The sequence below is a fragment of the Glossina fuscipes genome, unplaced genomic scaffold (genome assembly GCF_014805625.2).
Source record: "Glossina fuscipes isolate IAEA_lab_2018 unplaced genomic scaffold, Yale_Gfus_2 0, whole genome shotgun sequence".
Taxonomy (NCBI): Eukaryota; Metazoa; Arthropoda; class Insecta; order Diptera; family Glossinidae; genus Glossina; species Glossina fuscipes.
Genome location: NW_023998414.1, coordinates 20857112 through 20865692, shown reverse-complemented (window position 1 = coordinate 20865692; position 8581 = coordinate 20857112). Strand labels below are relative to the sequence as shown.

The following is an 8581-nucleotide window of genomic DNA, read 5'->3' as shown; positions in this document are numbered from 1 at the left end:
GGGACTCGAACCCACAATCCCCGGCTTAGGAGGCCGATGCCGTATCCATTGGGCCACTGGGGCAGTTAGCTCACGCATTATCGCTAACTAATATCAACGCAATACCGAACAAATAACAATACCGCCATCGCTACGTACATCCGTATAGAAAAAATTATTTTTAGAAGATGGCATAGAATGGTATAGCAAAAGTATTAAATTGCTGACCATCTACAATAAAAGAGAGAACGCAAACGCAAATAAGAGAGATCAAAACTTGTTTACGGGTGTTAGCAGAGAAAGAAACCTAAAATAAAACGTAGAAGAAACCTGACAACATATTATATTATTGTGTATTAAAGTCATAAAATTGTGAATGAACCGTATAAGCGTATAAATGAATGAATGAATGAATGAAATTGAGAAGAGTAATTGAATGCAATTGAGAAAGTGAGAATCATGTACACAAAATTATCCACCACCGGACAAACAAGGCAAGGTTACATCACAACCTTATGTATATTTACATACGCATGTAAAGTAGCAGATATTTCAAAATATACAAGCAAACAGAGAATGAGGGAGAAAATGTATTCTCTGTACGGCTCTCTTCGACTTTCACACTCTTTATCTAAAAGTAACTTATACATGTGTATAGTAATATAGTTTACTTGTATGCGCACTTTTGTTAAAGAGAAAGTATCTAAAATATTAGAACGTTTGCAATGTGCTTTGCCTTGTACGCTGCTTTTCGATGCATCTCTAAATCCATAATAATAAGAAATTTCAATATAGAAATGCTTAAGAGACAATAAAACTTTTTTATCTTAAAGATAAAACTGTACCTTTTTCATTAGATTTTTATGAGATTTTATAGCGTTTGTGTCATTGTTAAATTAAGCGCCCCAGTGGCCCAATGGATACGGCATCGGCCTCCTAAGCCGGGGATTGTGGGTTCGAGTCCCATCTGGGGTAAAGCTTTTAGTCGGAATTTTTTAAATTCACTCAATCACAATTAATCAATGCTTTTTCCCCAAGTAATAATTATTTATATTATCTATCACATCACATCCTTCGTATAATATAGAAAGGAAAATATGTGCCAGTCAATCATATTTCACAACAATGTAGTGTTTTTTTCTTATTCTCACAGTTTTACAATTTTTCACGTAATCTTTCCTTCAAATAAATTTCTCAGATAGCGCGCAATATCATCTCGTATCAAAGTTTCTTTCTACGGTCGAAAACTTTTACTTCTTACACTATATGTGTAGTTTGTCATAAGTGTGTTGTGTAAAGATTGTTTAGTTTTTTGGGCATGTCAACATGCCATGCCGTCTTACATGAGATTCCAGCAAAAATATTAGTTACATACTTAGTAGAAAACATGAAAATACTTTGTAGTAATATGCGTGTGCCTTCAGTTCCAAGACATGTTCAAACTTAATCCCTGAGATTTGAGAAAAAAATATATATAGATACTTGCTAAATTATGATCATTTTTACTTAAGGAGTTTCTTCTAAGAGGCGATCAATCACATTGACAACAACAGACAGATATTGTTGTAAGCTGTGGTAAAGCATTCTTAACCAATGCATCTATGATCATTTATCAGCGTATTCGTTGGAATATGTTCGGTAGCAAAAATATGAGAAAAGGATGCGGTGTTAAGTTGAACGTAACTGCAATCCGCCTAAAAAAATATATATTTTAATTAAAATCATTGTGGAATAATATCTAAAAGTTTCGCTTTGCTTGAAACGTCCAACAACTAGTAAGGTGTATCTTGCAATTGCTGTATATTCGTTTTAAGTTATAGATAGTGAAAATCGAATTCAAAACAAATATAAGTTTCTGCATATTTTAATAAATTTTAAAAAATTTTCAAAATTCTTTACAAAATTCTTTTCTCTCTCCACCATACCACAATATTGATATAAAAGTATCTAAGGTAAGGTAAAAGTTGCTTTTTCTTATTTTTGTTAAAAAAAAAATCTTTTGAAAATTCTGCAATATTCTCAAGAGTAAATAAATAAATCAAAGTAAACAAATAAACAAAATATTTATAATAGAAAACTGCTGTGAGGCAAAAAAAAGCTCATCTCTATGTAACCTTGCCAAACTAAAACTTTTCGAAAGAATTTCTATTTTGAGCGCTCAAATGTGATTTCTTTGAAATGAGCAGTGAATTTTTGGCGTATTTTTGAAAGGCATTACGGCTTCCACTTGAATTTGTAATGATTTTTCGCGGCGAAAAGGTTGCAAGTATTTTCTAAGGTAGAATAAATTCTATTCCGCACTTGGTAAAAAAAGGGAATGCATAGAGAATAAAAAAGCTAAACTAGCTACGATCGATTTGATACATCGATGCTTGGTCACTATAGAGATTATGAACTTAACATTTTAAATCTGACATGGGTCACAACGTAACTATATGCGGGTTTGTGAATATAAGCTTCAGTCTTTAAGTTCCCAAATGTACTCTCCTAAATTTGTACAATTGTATCTATTAGAGAATGTCTTTCCAAATGCATTGCACCAATAAAGCAATCCTCAAAGGGATATCTTGCATCTAAAAGAGTCGATATGAGTCCTACTCTCATTGAGAACTTTTAGACGTCTGATAATCGGTTCATTCATATTGCAATTATTTTTATGGTGGAGAACATTAAAAAAAAGTTTGTCGCTCGAGTAACGATTTATGTCGAGCATGTAAACCGATTTGACAGAAAGTTTTCGTCCAATCGACCCTATTATCTGTTAAGTCTTTTATGAAGATTACATTATCTTGCATCTTTCTGACGATGTCTGGTTTAGTTGGTAAATTGACGGTTGCATATCTCGTAGTGTAGGATGGAAGCGGTAATTTTTTCTTGTAATGATGGTGCCTCCGCGTTATTTTTCAATTCTATTCCATTATTTTACCTTAAAATCGTTCGCGATAGCTGCTAACTCTCTTTGGAATCTTTAACGTTGGGTTGGTTACGGTTCATGTTATTGTTGAACTATGCAGATAATGGGGAAAATACCAGGAATGAAAATAGGCTTCAAACCTTCCTTTCTGGTCACGGTAAGCCATATTAAGCACCTCTACTTATTTAATGCCCCGAATTTGGGGATACCACAGCTACCACGAGTACTCCCCGAAGGCCTAAACGGTCAGCCCTCACACATCGTTCGAACTTGTTTCATTCAAAATGTGATTGTATATACCAGCTTCCCCTGGAGTTTTTTATATGGTAAATGCAAGTTTTCCGCCGAATTCGTTATGTTCACATTTGCATTCGGATTGTCCATACTTCCTGGGAAGACACCCAGTTACTTGGATTTATTATAAAAGGCGAAGTAATCAACCCAATTGAACATTGGGCAGGCACCTTATCACGCTGCACTATCGTTAGCCCGCTCCATACCCATGAGGTTATATCATGGACCTCCTTTCTAGTTGAATACGTGGTGAGGAAGTCTGCACGTAGACGACCCCCCGACACTCGCGAAGACTCCCCAAAAAAAGGAACTCCATCGCCGTAGCCCCTCTGCATTGCAGAAGAAACCGAAAGCAAAAACCTTTTTGACATCGAAGGCAACAGCTAATGCTTCCTAAGCTCGCGTTTTACTGGCCGGCAAAGAATCCCTATGAAAATTGAATTAAATTGAAGTGTACGCACTGACTGAAGCCTCGAAGACCTTTGTTGGCTCAACTATATTTTTCGGCCTTATAAGGAGATTCTCAAATTAGATATTCGACAAGTATTAAAATTGCGATTAAAGAGATTCCTTATATACATATATTAAGTAATAGCACGAATTAAATCCTCTACACAAAAATTTTTTAAATAGATTTTTATTAAATTTTTTTCTGAAATTTATTGTCTTGAAAAAGAAAGGAAAAAATTAATTCATGCATATGCACGAAAGTACACATGTACATAGGGTACAATCATCGTTGTTCTACATATTTGTTTTTGTCACATTAACAAGTAAGCACAGCAAACCTCTAAATAAGAGCTTTATCTGTACCGACCACCCATTACTACATACATACATACATATTATTATGTGCACATGCAAATATTTACATACGAAAAAAATGGTGTAACGGGATTTATTTTGTGGCATATTTGTGTTCACGCTTTATTTCCTTCCTCTGTAAACAATGATTTTATAATTTATTTGCTTTGCATACATATGTATATATATATATATATCTCTGCACAAAATTACTAATGGCCCTATTCTGAGTAACATCGCAAAGACAAGCCAAAAGACGATTACCAGCAAACGTGAAACTAATGTTGTGTTTTTTTGCATCTTTTTCGGGTTCGGGGAGGTCTAGTCACAAACTTCAAACTTTGAAATAAAATTACAATTTGTAAGCATGTCACAAACAATTTTTCTTATTACGACGTCATATTGTTAAGTATACAATAGGATAGATTTAAACAATTAAGCATATTATACTCGGGCAAGGCCGACCAATCGCGACATCCTACACCGCTTCGCCTAATACAGTTATTCACTCGTTTTTATAATCATATACCAAAAATTACAGATTATTTTCAAAGACAAAGACATACTCCTCAAAAAAGCCCGCGTATTAAAATTTACCAAAAACATTATATGACATGATCCAAATTTAGGAAATGGTATGTGGTAAGTGGTGGAAAAAATGAACCAATTCGAACCATTTTCAATAGCATTCGTGCTTGTGTCAAAACACATTACTGCACCAAATTTCTGCCTCTGCCTCAAGTTCTTCTGTATGCTACAACCATCCATACAAACTTAACTTACGCTATATTACAAGTGATGTAGGGTATGAAAAGTCTTTGTTGCCCTTAAGTATTGGGGTAAAAATATTTTTATTTATCAATTTGATTCCTCTGAATCAAGCACACACATACAAACAAACACACACTTTTTCGGAGAAGGTATGTGTGAAACCTGATAAAATTCACTTTCCAATAATTGACGAAGGACGTACATGCAAGAAAATAAGTGTATAATTTTCACTTAAGTAAAAAAATGCATTTATGCGCACTAATATATACAAACATACACAGATTTTTTCAAAATTTAAAAAAAAAAAGCTATTGGAGTAAGTGCTTGCTTTTCACGCTGTAATAATATTATAAAAAATTAATAAAACTAACACACTCTCCGTAGTACCTATGAATACAAGGAATGCTACAATTTAAATGTTGAAGCGGGATTTTTCATAAAAGGCATTTAAGATTCCAATTGCTCTTAAGTGCATTTCTGGCAGCGCTTTTTCTACTCACAATCAACATTTGGGGCTATATAAATTTTGTCATAATGCTTGCAACGCCCAAAAGGAAGCTTCAGAGACCCTATTAACTATACATATTCTTGATCCACATTAAATTGTGTGTGTCTGGGTCTGGGCGTCTGAGTACTGTGTGTTATTGGCATTTTCCTCGTCGCAAAAATGAAGATGTCCACCACAAAATTGGCTAGACATCTTGGAAGTTTTTATACTTAGATTGGTATTGTAAACGGTCCAAATTGGCCAGAGCACACGTCCACAGTGAAGCGTTAACTAAACGCAACTAGATTTTTCTACCCCAAAATAGAACGGAATGTACGAGGGCATCGAGGGCATTATGTGTTTTGATTTTGGGTTTTTTAAGTTTACATTCATTTTTTCTTTAATATTTCTAGAAAAAATTCTGTTTGAAATGCATAGATTTATTGAGACTATTGTTGCGGAAATGCTACTTTCACAACTTCTTACTATTATTAATTTCGCCAGAGAAATAAATTCCACTCAAGTAGATCTTTATAACTTAACAATTCTACCTTAGCAGAAGATTGATAGAAGAGCGAACGTTCCATTATGACAATCGGTTCGGAATATCAACTTTGATACAGTCAGAAAAAATATAATCAGAAAACAAATACACAAATTCCTATAATTAATAAGCCGCCACCGTGCCAGAATAGGGCGAGAAGCTTCTTTTTCCTTTCTTCTCTCTCTTCAAAACTAACGTGCATTGGCATAAGATTCGGAATTTCTTTTAATTATGTTTTATGAGTGCCTAACTCTCTTAGTTTAGATTCACATCACCGAACTCTGCATTCCAATGAATAGTGTTGCGAATGTAAAACGAACAGGAAACAACAATTAAAGGAAATCGAAGGCAAATAACTATCACTTTCTTGTAACTGTAAACTTTTTCAACACAAATGTCATTTTATTTGATCGCAATTAAACAAAATTATCTCAGCACAATTTCACAATTAAACTGACCCGATTAACTTTCTTTATTCGGCTCAAAAATTATTAACTTTTCATATGTGTGTCCTTATTATCTATTTCCAGTATGAGTCGAAAGTCATCTGAAAACTTATATCTTAGCTCAGCGTAAATTATATTTAACAATGCAATTGGCATTGCATTCAATACTATTTGGAGTCTATCGCGCATTAACCGTACTTTATAATGTCTTTGAGGAATTGATCGATATATTGTTGCCTAAAAAAATCATACTTCATAAAGCACTTAGGGCGAAATATCGCCTCGATGAACACCTTCAATTCAAGTTACCGTAGGCATTCAAATTTTTGCTCAATTTCCACTCTCTTATCACCCTTCCTTAGTTTTTAAAATCAATTTTTATGCTTCCCTAATGGAACCAAAAAACTAAACATTACATCAATAATAAGGGGCGAAAATAGCGTGAAGTTTCACTTACGCTCTACAACACAGACTCAGACTTTCAAGGTGATCACTTTAAAGGGTCTTACTTCTCGGTGTTACATACATTATGAGAACAAAAAAAAAAAAACAAAATGGGTATACCTCCATCTTATAGTGATGGGGAGAGGGTTTAGTGAAAATTGGGTATCTAGAGAAAGTAAAAAAGAAAAAAACAAAAATTGGTTTCCACCTTTGGGTAATCTTATCTAGGCAAGACGTCAGGAAACTTACTTGATAAGAATGGAATTATGGGGCATCAGATGATAATATCTTTAGATCTTTTTTTACTTGTACCGCTTGCTCGTTACATAAACTATGACGAGGAGATGCGTAACGTACATGGCGAAATAAATTGTTGCCTAAAAATGTTCTAAATGGTTGCGATGTAAACGCTGTTCCATTAGCGGAAATGATACAATCTGACAATTCGAAAGTAATAAAAATCTTCGCATACGACTAATGACGCCATTTGAAGACTTTACCTTTACGACAAATAAGAATTCACAATTAAGGATTATAATGAATTGTTTTCTTAATCGACTTTTGGTATTAATTTTTGTAGTTTAATACTTTTCGTTTTATTTCATGTTTCATTCCGCCCGTTTCGCGATCATAATACCTATAGTCGCTCTAAATTTGTTTAATTAATTCGCGAACTTTGAACTGTAGAAATTGTACCTTAATTAACTTATATTAAGTAAAGCGATCCACGGAGAACTAAAGAAAATCTATGGGCGAAGCATTATTCATATGAATGGAAATTTCGAAGTGAAAAACAAAAAAAATCCTGATCAATTGAAAAATATTGAAAACCAAGAAATTGCGAACACTATTGAATGAGGAACCATGTCGAACGTTAAACGTTGGCGAACGAGCACGTTTTACATGCTACATGAAAGGTAATACAAACAATTCAAGAGCCATCCAAAGCGCAATTAAGGAAAAAATATACTCCATGACCTTATAGGATAAATTCCATGACCTTGCACTAATATATATGTTTTTCTTACTAACAATAATAATAAAAAAAGAAAGCCGTTGACCCAAAAAAAAAAAAAAAAAAAAAGCAGAGAATAAGGAAAACAGAAAGAATAACTAAAACTTATAAACGGTTTCAGACGAATCTCGACAACCCACCAAAAAAACTTTAATATGCCTGTTAAAGAATTAAACAACCAGGACTGTGAGGATAGATTTAAAGCAATATATCAATCACTGATATGAATTACAAAGCCAAGGTTCATAAAGCAATTATACTACCATCGCTTTTTCACTTAAATTTGAAGCGATATTTATGTCATTGATAGAAGCAAGCAGATGGATAAATAGGCAAATCTAACTCAACTTAAGTATATGGCATGGCATGGAAGTAGAAATTGAACATATTTTTCAGAAAACTATTATCAATTGATTCGTTGCGATAGCTTACCTATTTGCTCGCTAATGCTGTAATTCTACGCCGCCGGTGACCCTGTCTAGGATGAAAGGCAGATTGAAAATAATTTCACTTCTCTAATCACACCAAAAAATTGGAGCTTGGATTCGCTTTTTTTTTTCAAAATTTTACATAGATTATTCTCTTTGCTGCCGGTTTTTTGCATTTTTGTAAGCGATCAACTTTAGTCCCAAAGTCAAAGTCTCATCGCAATCAAAGATGCCACTGATCTGAATTGCTGAAAATGAAAATTGCTTATAATAAATGTATATATGTATATATATATATATATATATATGTACGTATATACATATATACATATATAGGGCTTCTAGCATGTTTACCTAAGCAAGAAATTATTGCAATTAACTCATTGTCCTTCTCTTAGAAATAAAAACTACCGCAATAGTCTAAAATGTGTGTATGCGCAACAAGAAAGCGAACC

The 8581-nt window shown here is 33.7% G+C and overlaps 1 non-coding gene across 1 annotated transcript; it reads left to right on the top strand.

The window, feature by feature from the left end:
• Window positions 1-881: 881 nt before the first annotated feature.
• Window positions 882-954, top strand: Trnar-ccu. Its single transcript has one exon. It is a non-coding gene; the product is annotated as a tRNA-Arg (tRNA).
• Window positions 955-8581: the final 7627 nt, after the last annotated feature.